At 51.4% G+C, this 9225-nt stretch overlaps 6 non-coding genes across 6 annotated transcripts; all 6 read right to left on the bottom strand.

Annotated features, from left to right (window-relative positions):
• Positions 1-412: 412 nt before the first annotated feature.
• Positions 413-486, bottom strand: trnai-aau (transfer RNA isoleucine (anticodon AAU)). Its single transcript has one exon. It is a non-coding gene; the product is annotated as a tRNA-Ile (tRNA).
• A 676-nt stretch (positions 487-1162) lies between these two features.
• Positions 1163-1235, bottom strand: trnar-ucg (transfer RNA arginine (anticodon UCG)). Its single transcript has one exon. It is a non-coding gene; the product is annotated as a tRNA-Arg (tRNA).
• A 359-nt stretch (positions 1236-1594) lies between these two features.
• Positions 1595-1668, bottom strand: trnai-aau (transfer RNA isoleucine (anticodon AAU)). Its single transcript has one exon. It is a non-coding gene; the product is annotated as a tRNA-Ile (tRNA).
• Positions 1669-2701: 1033 nt separating this feature from the next.
• On the bottom strand, positions 2702-2774 carry trnar-ucg (transfer RNA arginine (anticodon UCG)). Its single transcript has one exon. It is a non-coding gene; the product is annotated as a tRNA-Arg (tRNA).
• Positions 2775-3126: 352 nt separating this feature from the next.
• On the bottom strand, positions 3127-3200 carry trnai-aau (transfer RNA isoleucine (anticodon AAU)). Its single transcript has one exon. It is a non-coding gene; the product is annotated as a tRNA-Ile (tRNA).
• Positions 3201-4233: 1033 nt separating this feature from the next.
• trnar-ucg (transfer RNA arginine (anticodon UCG)) lies at positions 4234-4306 on the bottom strand. Its single transcript has one exon. It is a non-coding gene; the product is annotated as a tRNA-Arg (tRNA).
• Between the last annotated feature and the right edge of the window lie 4919 nt (positions 4307-9225).

Here is a 9225-nt window from a genome sequence, read left to right as displayed (position 1 = left end):
ACTTGAACCCTCAGTCTTCTGATCCGAAGTCAGACGCCTTGTCCGTTAGGCCACGTGGTCTGGCAGAAGCTCCCTCTTTTCACGAACGTTCGTTGGAGTCTGGTTGAATCAACTGCTGGTGTTGGTTTGCTCACATGGCTGGTGGATATTGCTTGATTGTTGCTTGAAATAATTGATTGTTGCTTGAAATAAGTGCATGCCACAGCATTTCTCCCATGTATCACGCTCTTAAAAATGTAGTCCTACCTGCCACATGCACAGTGGATCCACCCACTAAGCCAGACTGCCAATGAAGGTCATAAAGCTTACGTGGCCCGATCTGTCACCTGGAAGTTGGCAGAGGTTTTTTGTTGGATCCCACCCAATAAAATCCACAGTCTATCATGAGACAGCACGTTGGACGGCTGTTGAATGACCAGTATGGGGATTGAACCCATGACCTTGGCGTTATTAGCACCACGCTCTGACCAGCTGAGCTAACCGGCCTACAAAATGTGTGTGAACCCATCCTTTTGTTGACTAATATGCCAAAAAAGAGGGTGGAAGAACTGTTAGAACACAAGAGAAATGTGTGTTTACACGAAATTACTTCAACATAGTGGGAAAAAAAAGTCTCTGTTGACTACAAAAAATGCTTTAAGAAGAAATTTGCCACTAAACAATACATGGTGTGCGTCTTCTAAAGTTAGGGTCGTTAGGTGAGGATATAAAGCAGCAGTTTTTGATGCAGTATGCTGTGTCAGACTTTGGAAATGAGTGATTTCAAGTACCAAGTGAAAAGCCAACTAGCTTGGCAAGCTCCATACTGGATTGCAGAAAGCCACCTATTGCAGGTGTAGTTCACACGCCACCAGCAGCCTGCTTCCAAGTTCGGATTTTTTCACTTCCATGTCGCTTGACGGTTCATGGCATGAATTATGACTTGTTATTGACTTTCTATGGTTGCTTCTAAGCCAAGACCACTGGGGCCTGGCACTGATAAGGCCAAGTGGGCTTCAGTCCCGCACCTGGCCATTCGAGCCTCGTTTGAGAACTCGTAGAGTCTCTGTTGAAGGACATGAAATTGACAAAAGTGTAGCAATTTTGGATGACATAAAGGATCCGAGGTTGGCCTGCTGCAATCTAACTGGGAACGCATGCCTGCTCCTCAAGGACTCACAACAAACCACGAAGGGACTTGAACCCTCAATCTTCTGATCCGAAGTCAGACGCCTTGTCCGTTAGGCCACGTGGTCTGGCAGAAGTTCCCTCTTTTCACGAACGTTCGTTGGAGTCTGGTTGAATCAACTGCTGGTGTTGGGTTGCTCACGTGGCTGGTGGATATTGCTTGATTGTTGCTTGAAATAATTGATTGTTGCTTGAAATAAGTGCATGCCACAGCATTTCTCCCATGTATCACGCTCTTAAAAATGTAGTCCTACGTGCCACATGCACATTGGATCCACCCACTAAGCCAGAGTATTATCTGCCAATGAAGGTCATAAAGCTTACGTGGCCCGATCTGTCACCTGGAAGTTGGCAGAGGTTTTTTGTTGGATCCCACCCTATTAAATCCACATTCTATCATGAGACAGCACGTTGGATGGCTGTTGAATGGCCAGTATGGGAATTGAACCCATGAACTTGGCGTTATTAGCACCACGCTCTGACCAGCTGAGCTAACCGGCCTACAAAATGTGTTTGAACCCATCCTTTTGTTGACTAATATACCAAAAAAGAGAGGGTGGAAGAACTGTTAAGAACACAAGAGAAATGTGTGTTTACAAGAAATTACTTCAACATAGTGGGAAAAAAAGAAGTCTTCTGTTGACTTACAAAAAATGCTTTAAGAAGAAATTTGCCACAAAACAATACATGGTGTGCGTCTTCTAAAGTTAGGGTCGTTAGGTGAGGATATAAAGCAGCAGTTTTTGATGCAGTATGCTGTGTCAGACTTTGGAAATGAGTGATTTATCCAGAAAGTAGCTGGAAAAGTGATTTGGAGATTGCAGCTAAGCATGTAATGTATTCATTAGCGTGTCATGTGTCAGTGAATTTTGTGGTTTGCTGTCATTTGTAGTTGCGTACATCACTCACCTGGAAGTTGGCAGAGGTTTTTTCTTGGATCCCACCCAAAAAAAACCACAGTCTATCATGAGACAGTACGTTGGATGGCTGTTGGAATGGCCAGTATGGGGATTGAATCCATGACCTTGGCGTTATTAGCACCACGCTCTGACCAGCTGAGCTAACCGGCCTACAAAATCATTCTGTTGACTGATATACCAAAAAAGAGGGTGGAAGAACTGTTAACAACACAAGAGAAATGTGTGTTTACAAGAAATTACTTCAAGCAGTACCAATGAAAGCCAACTCTTGGAAGCTCCTACTGATCAGAAGCCACCTATGCAGGTGTAGTTCCACCAACAGCCTGCTTCCAAGTCGTGATTTTTTCACCCATGTCGCTTGAGGTCATGGCATGTTATTGACTTTCTATGGTTGCTTCTAAGCCAAGACCACTGGGGCCTGGCACTGATAAGGCCAAGTTCATGGCTTCAGTCCGCAACCTGGCCATTCGAGCCTCGTTTGAGAACTCGTAGAGTCTCTGTTGAAGGACATGAAATTGACAAAAGTGTAGCAATTTTGGATGACATAAAGGATCCGAGGTTGGCCTGCTGCAATCTAACTGGGAACGCATGCCTGCTCCTCAAGGACTCACAACAAACCACGAAGGGACTTGAACCCTCAATCTTCTGATCCGAAGTCAGACGCCTTGTCCGTTAGGCCACGTGGTCTGGCAGAAGCTCCCTCTTTTCACGAACGTTCGTTGGAGTCTGGTTGAATCAACTGCTGGTGTTGGTTTGCTCACGTGGCTGGTGGATATTGCTTGATTGTTGCTTGAAATAATTGATTGTTGCTTGAAATAAGTGCATGCCACAGCATTTCTCCCATGTATCACGCTCTTAAAAATGTAGTCCTACCTGCCACATGCACAGTGGATCCACCCACTAAGCCAGACTGCCAATGAAGGTCATAAAGCTTACGTGGCCCGATCTGTCACCTGGAAGTTGGCAGAGGTTTTTTGTTGGATCCCACCCAATAAAATCCACAGTCTATCATGAGACAGCACGTTGGATGGCTGTTGAATGGCCAGTATGGGGATTGAACCCATGACCTTGGCGTTATTAGCACCACGCTCTGACCAGCTGAGCTAACCGGCCTACAAAATGTGTGTGAACCCATCCTTTTGTTGACTAATATGCCAAAAACGAGAGGGTGGAAGAACTGTTAAGAACACAAGAGAAATGTGTGTTTACACGAAATTACTTCAACATAGTGGGAAAAAAAGAAGTCTTCTGTTGACTTACAAAAAATGCTTTAAGAAGAAATTTGCCACTAAACAATACATGGTGTGCGTCTTCTAAAGTTAGGGTCGTTAGGTGAGGATATAAAGCAGCAGTTTTTGATGCAGTATGCTGTGTCAGACTTTGGAAATGAGTGATTTATCCAGAAAGTAGCTGGAAAAGTGATTTGGAGATTGCAGCTAAGCATGTAATGTATTCATTAGCGTGTCATGTGTCAGTGAATTTTGTGGTTTGCTGTCATTTGTAGTTGCGTACATCACTCACCTGGAAGTTGGCAGAGGTTTTTTCTTGGATCCCACCCAAAAAAATCCACAGTTTATCATGAGACAGCCGGTTGGATGGCTGTTGGAATGGCCAGTATGGGGATTGAATCCATGACCTTGGCGTTATTAGCACCACGCTCTGACCAGCTGAGCTAACCGGCCTACAAAATCATTCTGTTGACTGATATACCAAAAAAGAGGGTGGAAGAACTGTTAACAACACAAGAGAAATGTGTGTTTACAAGAAATTACTTCAAGCAGTACCAATGAAAGCCAACTCTTGGAAGCTCCTACTGATCAGAAGCCACCTATGCAGGTGTAGTTCCACCAACAGCCTGCTTCCAAGTCGTGATTTTTTCACCCATGTCGCTTGAGGTAATGGCATGTTATTGACTTTCTATGGTTGCTTCTAAGCCAAGACCACTGGGGCCTGGCACTGATAAGGCCAAGTTCATGGCTTCAGTCCGCAACCTGGCCATTCGAGCCTCGTTTGAGAACTCGTAGAGTCTCTGTTGAAGGACATGAAATTGACAAAAGTGTAGCAATTTTGGATGACATAAAGGATCCGAGGTTGGCCTGCTGCAATCTAACTGGGAACGCATGGCTGCTCCTCAAGGACTCACAACAAACCACGAAGGGACTTGAACCCTCAATCTTCTGATCCGAAGTCAGACGCCTTGTCCGTTAGGCCACGTGGTCTGGCAGAAGTTCCCTCTTTTCACGAACGTTCGTTGGAGTCTGGTTGAATCAACTGCTGGTGTAGGGTTGCTCACGTGGCTGGTGGATATTGCTTGATTGTTGCTTGAAATAATTGATTGTTGCTTGAAATAAGTGCATGCCACAGCATTTCTCCCATGTATCACGCTCTTAAAAATGTAGTGCTACGTGCCACATGCACATTGGATCCACCCACTAAGCCAGAGTATTATCTGCCAATGAAGGTCATAAAGCTTACGTGGCCCGATCTGTCACCTGGAAGTTGGCAGAGGTTTTTTGTTGGATCCCAACACCACCCTCACTACTTCCTGCAGCCCAACCAAACATGAATCTTAAAGGAACAACAACAGTGTGCAGAGAAAACCAACATGTCACTGTCCAGTAACACTTAACCATCGTTACACTGCCCCCCCAGCAATAAGTTCCTCGTCCCCGAGGGAACGACACAGTCTCTGAGGCGGGGCGGTAGCCTACGTTCCCTCCTTGACCTCCTGAGCCCCTGAGGAGGACCCGGAGCTTCGGGGCTTTGGGGTGAAGAGTCCGAGGGGGGGGAACGCAGCCCCGGTCTGGGGCCCCTCTGAGCAGGGTCATGGACGCTCTGTACACGTCCCTCTGGAAAGGAGGGGAGGGACTGTCCTCTGTAGGGGGCCATCCGGTCTCTGTGCAGCGCTACTATCCTCCCCCTAGGAGGCAACTGCACCCTGTAAACAACCTCCCCCACTCGCTCTAGGACGCTGCAAGGCCCCACCCAGCTGCTATCCAGTTTAGGACACCGTCCCTTCTTCCTCTTTGGGCTGTAGACCCACACCAGCTCCCCAGCACGGAAGTGCCTCCCTTTAGTGGTGATGTCGTAATTCCTCTTTTGGCGCAGGCCTGCCTTCGCCAGTTGCTCTCGGGCGTAGGAATGTGCAGAATCCAGCCGGTCCTGCAGCTTCCTTGCGTAGTCCCGGCCCGGTGGTGCCTCTGGCGCGTCCGGGGGTTTCCCAAAAGCCAACTCTGCAGGAGTTCTCAGCTCTCTCCCTAACATGAGCAGGGCAGGCGTACATTGGGTGGAGTCCTGCACTGCCGACCTGTAGGCCATGAGGGTAAGGGGAAGATGGTAATCCCAGTCCCCTTGGTGTTCTGAGGTAAGGATGGCTAGCTGCTGGGCCAGCGTCCTGTTAAACCTTTCCACCAGCCCATCGCTTTGCGGGTGAAGTGGGGTGGTGCGGGTCTTCTTAATCCCAAGGCGTTCACACATGGCAGCAAATACCTTGGACTCAAAGTTACGCCCCTGGTCACTGTGGAGGGTCTCTGCTGTCCCAAAGCGGCTGAACATCCCCTCCACTAATACATCAGCGACAGTCTCAGCCTCCTGATCTGGGATGGCGTATGCTTCCGGCCACTTGGTAAAATAGTCCATGGCCACAAGAACATAGCGGTTTCCTCTGTCTGTGCGAGGAAATGGGCCCATGACGTCCACAGCTACTCGCTCCATTGGAGCTCCTGCTGGTTGCTGCTGAAGCTGAGCCCGGGACTGGTCTTGTGGCCCTTTGTGTGAGGAACATGCATCACAGCTGCGGCAAAAGTCCTCCACATCCCTCCGCTGTTGACCCCAGTAATAGCCCTGGCGGAGGCGGCGAAGAGTCTTGGAGACCCCAAAGTGGCCAGAGCCAGTGCTCCCATGGCAGGCTCCCAGCACAGCTGACCTCAGCGACCTTGGCACCACAACCTGCCACCTCTCCTCCCCCGTGGCAGGATCCTTCCAGGCACGCTCCAACACCCCCTCCTTCAGCCTGAGAGCTGCAAACTTGGCCCACAGCCCCCTGGTACAGATGGAAAACCCAGTGACCTCATCCCAAAGGGGTTGCTCCCCCTTCTCCAGCCCCAGCAGGTCTGTGTCTTGTTCCTGCCGTGCCCTCCACTCCGCTGCATCCACCACCAGAAGAACCCTGCAGGCGAGCTGTGCTGCTCCGTCTATTGTCGTGAGTTCCCGCTCTATTTCCTCTCGCTTCTCACAGTAACGGCAGCCAGCTGCAGCACATGGGCGGCGAGAGAGGGCGTCTGCGTTAGAATGGTGCGTCCCTGCTCTGTGCTCCACGGTGAAATTGAAGGCTTGGAGCTCCTCCAGCCAGCGAGCCACCTGTCCCTCTGGCTCCCTGAAAGACATCAGCCACTGAAGGGCAGCATGATCAGTTCTGACAACAAATGCTGTGCCGCACAGGTAGTATTTAAAGTGTCTCACCCCCGCCACCACAGCCAACAGCTCTCGTCGTGTGACACAGTAGCGCCGCTCGCTCCTGTTCAGGACCCGGCTGAAGTACGCCACCACCTTCTCCCCTTCCGGTCCAACCTGCGACAACACCGCTCCCAGCCCCACATTAGCGTCAGTGTCCAGGACAAAAGGCAGGGCGGGGTCAGGGGGGCAAGGACTGGGGACTCTGTCAGCGATCTGCGGAGGGTGTCGAACGCCTGCTGACAGTCCTGGGTCCAGATGAAGTCACGGTCCTTCTGCAGCAGGTGGAAGAGTGGTGCGGCTATGGAGGAAAAGCCCTTCACAAACCTCCTGTAATAAGACGCCAGTCCTAGGAAGCTTTTGAGCTGTTTCTGGTCTGCTGGTGTGGGCCACTCGGTAATGGTGTGAATTTTTTCCTCCAAAGTGCTGATGCCCTCACGACCCAGCTTGTGGCCCAGAAACTCCACCTCCCTCCTCATGAAGTGGCACTTGTCGGGATGCAGCTTCAGGCCTGCAGCCGCCACCCTCTCCAACACTTGTCTCAGGGCATCCAGGGCAGCATCAAAGGAGCTCCCGTGCACTAGAAGATCATCCAGGTAAACCAGACACCGTTGCCGTGGGACGCCAGCCAGCACACTGTCCATGAGCCTCTCGAAGGTCGCAGGAGCGTTGCAAAGGCCAAAACTCAGGACTTTGAACTGCCATAGTCCCCTGTTAGTGCAGAAGGCTGTCTTCGGTCTGGATTCTGGGGACAGTGGCACCTGCCAGTAGCCACTCCGCAGGTCCAGGGTGGAAAACCAGGAGGACCCGGCTACTAAGTCGAGGGACTCATCAATCCTGGGAAGGGGGTAAGAGTCTTTCTTCGTCACTTTGTTGAGTGGTCTGTAGTCCACACAGAAACGCATCCTAGGACTTTTTTTCTTAGGCACCATCACCACCGCGGAGGCCCACGGGCTATCAGATGGTTCTATGATGCCCGCCTTCATCATTTCACACAGCTCCCTGTCTGCAGCCTCCTGATGAGCCAGGGGCAGGCGGCGGGGGCGCACTTTAATAGGCTGGGCATCCCCGGTCTCAATGACGTGCTCTACCAAGTGTGTCAAGCCAACATCACTTTCTTTCAGGGCAAAAATGTCACTAAACTCTTTTAGTACCTGCCATAGACTCTCTTGCTGCTGTGGAGTCAGCCCCTCACAGTTCTTTGACCAGATACTCCTCACTGCTGAGAGCCTCTCCTCCTCCTCCTCCTCCGCTCGCTGTTCTGCTGGCGGGTCTGCAGGGGTCTCTGCGGTGGAGGTGGACGCCGCGGCAGATGCTGTGCAGACCGGGGGAGGAATAAGCGGCACCTTCTTCCCATCAGGGAGTACGAGGAGGCCTTTGCCTAAGTCCAGTACACCACCAATGGCTCGTAAAAAATCCAGCCCAAGGATGCAGGCGTCCTGCACGTCAGCCACCCAGGCAGCATAAGACACACCGAGGTCCCCCACCTTGAACTGGAACACTCCCTTCCCTCTCATTGGGGCCAGATCACCGGTCACAGTCTTAAGTTGCACGTTAGTCGGTTGTACAGCAGCTCCGGTTGGGACAATATCGGGTCGGACCAGCGTTGCATTGGATCCCGTGTCCAGCAGGGCCGTACAGGACACCCCCGCAATCGTCACTGGAACATGGCAAAAGCCGCCAACCTGGGTCCAGCCCACAGTGATGGCCGCACCGGGTGGAGGTGGCGGTGGTGTGGGGATGTCGTTCTCCCAGGCCCGTGTACTCCCGCCTACACGGGCCCGTGGGCATTTCCCTGAACCGCTGCAAGCTTGGGGCACTGCCTGATGAGGTGTCCGACTTGTCCACATCCCCAGCAGCTCTGAAGTGCTCCGACCAGAGCATTATAATCTCCCCTCTGCTCCTCGGTCAGCAGCAGCAGGCATGCAGCTGCATCCTCACACAGGCACAAAGCCAATTGGAGAGCTTTATGTTCCTCAGACCAGCCAGCTGCAACAGCTAACAGCTCGAACTGTGCGATAAACACTTCCCATGGCGTCTTGCCGCTGAACTTAGGCGTTTTTATATTCGCTGCAGCTTGCTGGGCGCCGCCATGTTTGTTTACATCACGTGACGGCGCGCCAAGCGAGGTCGACTCCTTCCCGCCGGAATCGCGGCCGCTGTGCGAACAGTTCCCGAGCCTAGTCAAACCTGGAGAAAATCCAGCCTCGGCAGACAGCCGCAGCGCCGTTTCCCTCACTCCATGGGCGGGCGAGCGCGGACGAACCTCCCTCTCCTCCCTCTCCTCCGTCTCCTTCTTAATCCTGCCCGGCAACATCCTCGTCACGTAACGGCAAGCGTCGCCGGCAACAGGGTCTCGGGCGTTCTGGGGTTCTTTTTTCTTTCTTCACTTCTGACACCAATGTAACGTTCACAAGAACCAGACGGTTGGGGTCTCAGTTTGTCCGTTTATTCGGCACATAAGCCAGCGGGTTGTTAACTCAGGGGGAAGCGCTCTCGAACTACACCTCTCTTCAGCCTGGCACACACACAGAACAACCAGGTCCCCCCACCCCTTCCTGTACACCACCCTCACTACTTCCTGCAGCCCAACCAAACATGAATCTTAAAGGAACAACAACAGTGTGCAGAGAAAACCAACATGTCACTGTCCAGTAACACTTAACCATCGTTACAATATGTACAA

This window comes from Astatotilapia calliptera, chromosome 23 (genome assembly GCF_900246225.1).
Source record: "Astatotilapia calliptera chromosome 23, fAstCal1.2, whole genome shotgun sequence".
Lineage (NCBI taxonomy): Eukaryota > Metazoa > Chordata > Actinopteri > Cichliformes > Cichlidae > Astatotilapia > Astatotilapia calliptera.
The sequence above is the reverse complement of the archived record's forward strand: the minus strand, read 5'-3'. Positions and strand labels throughout refer to the sequence as shown.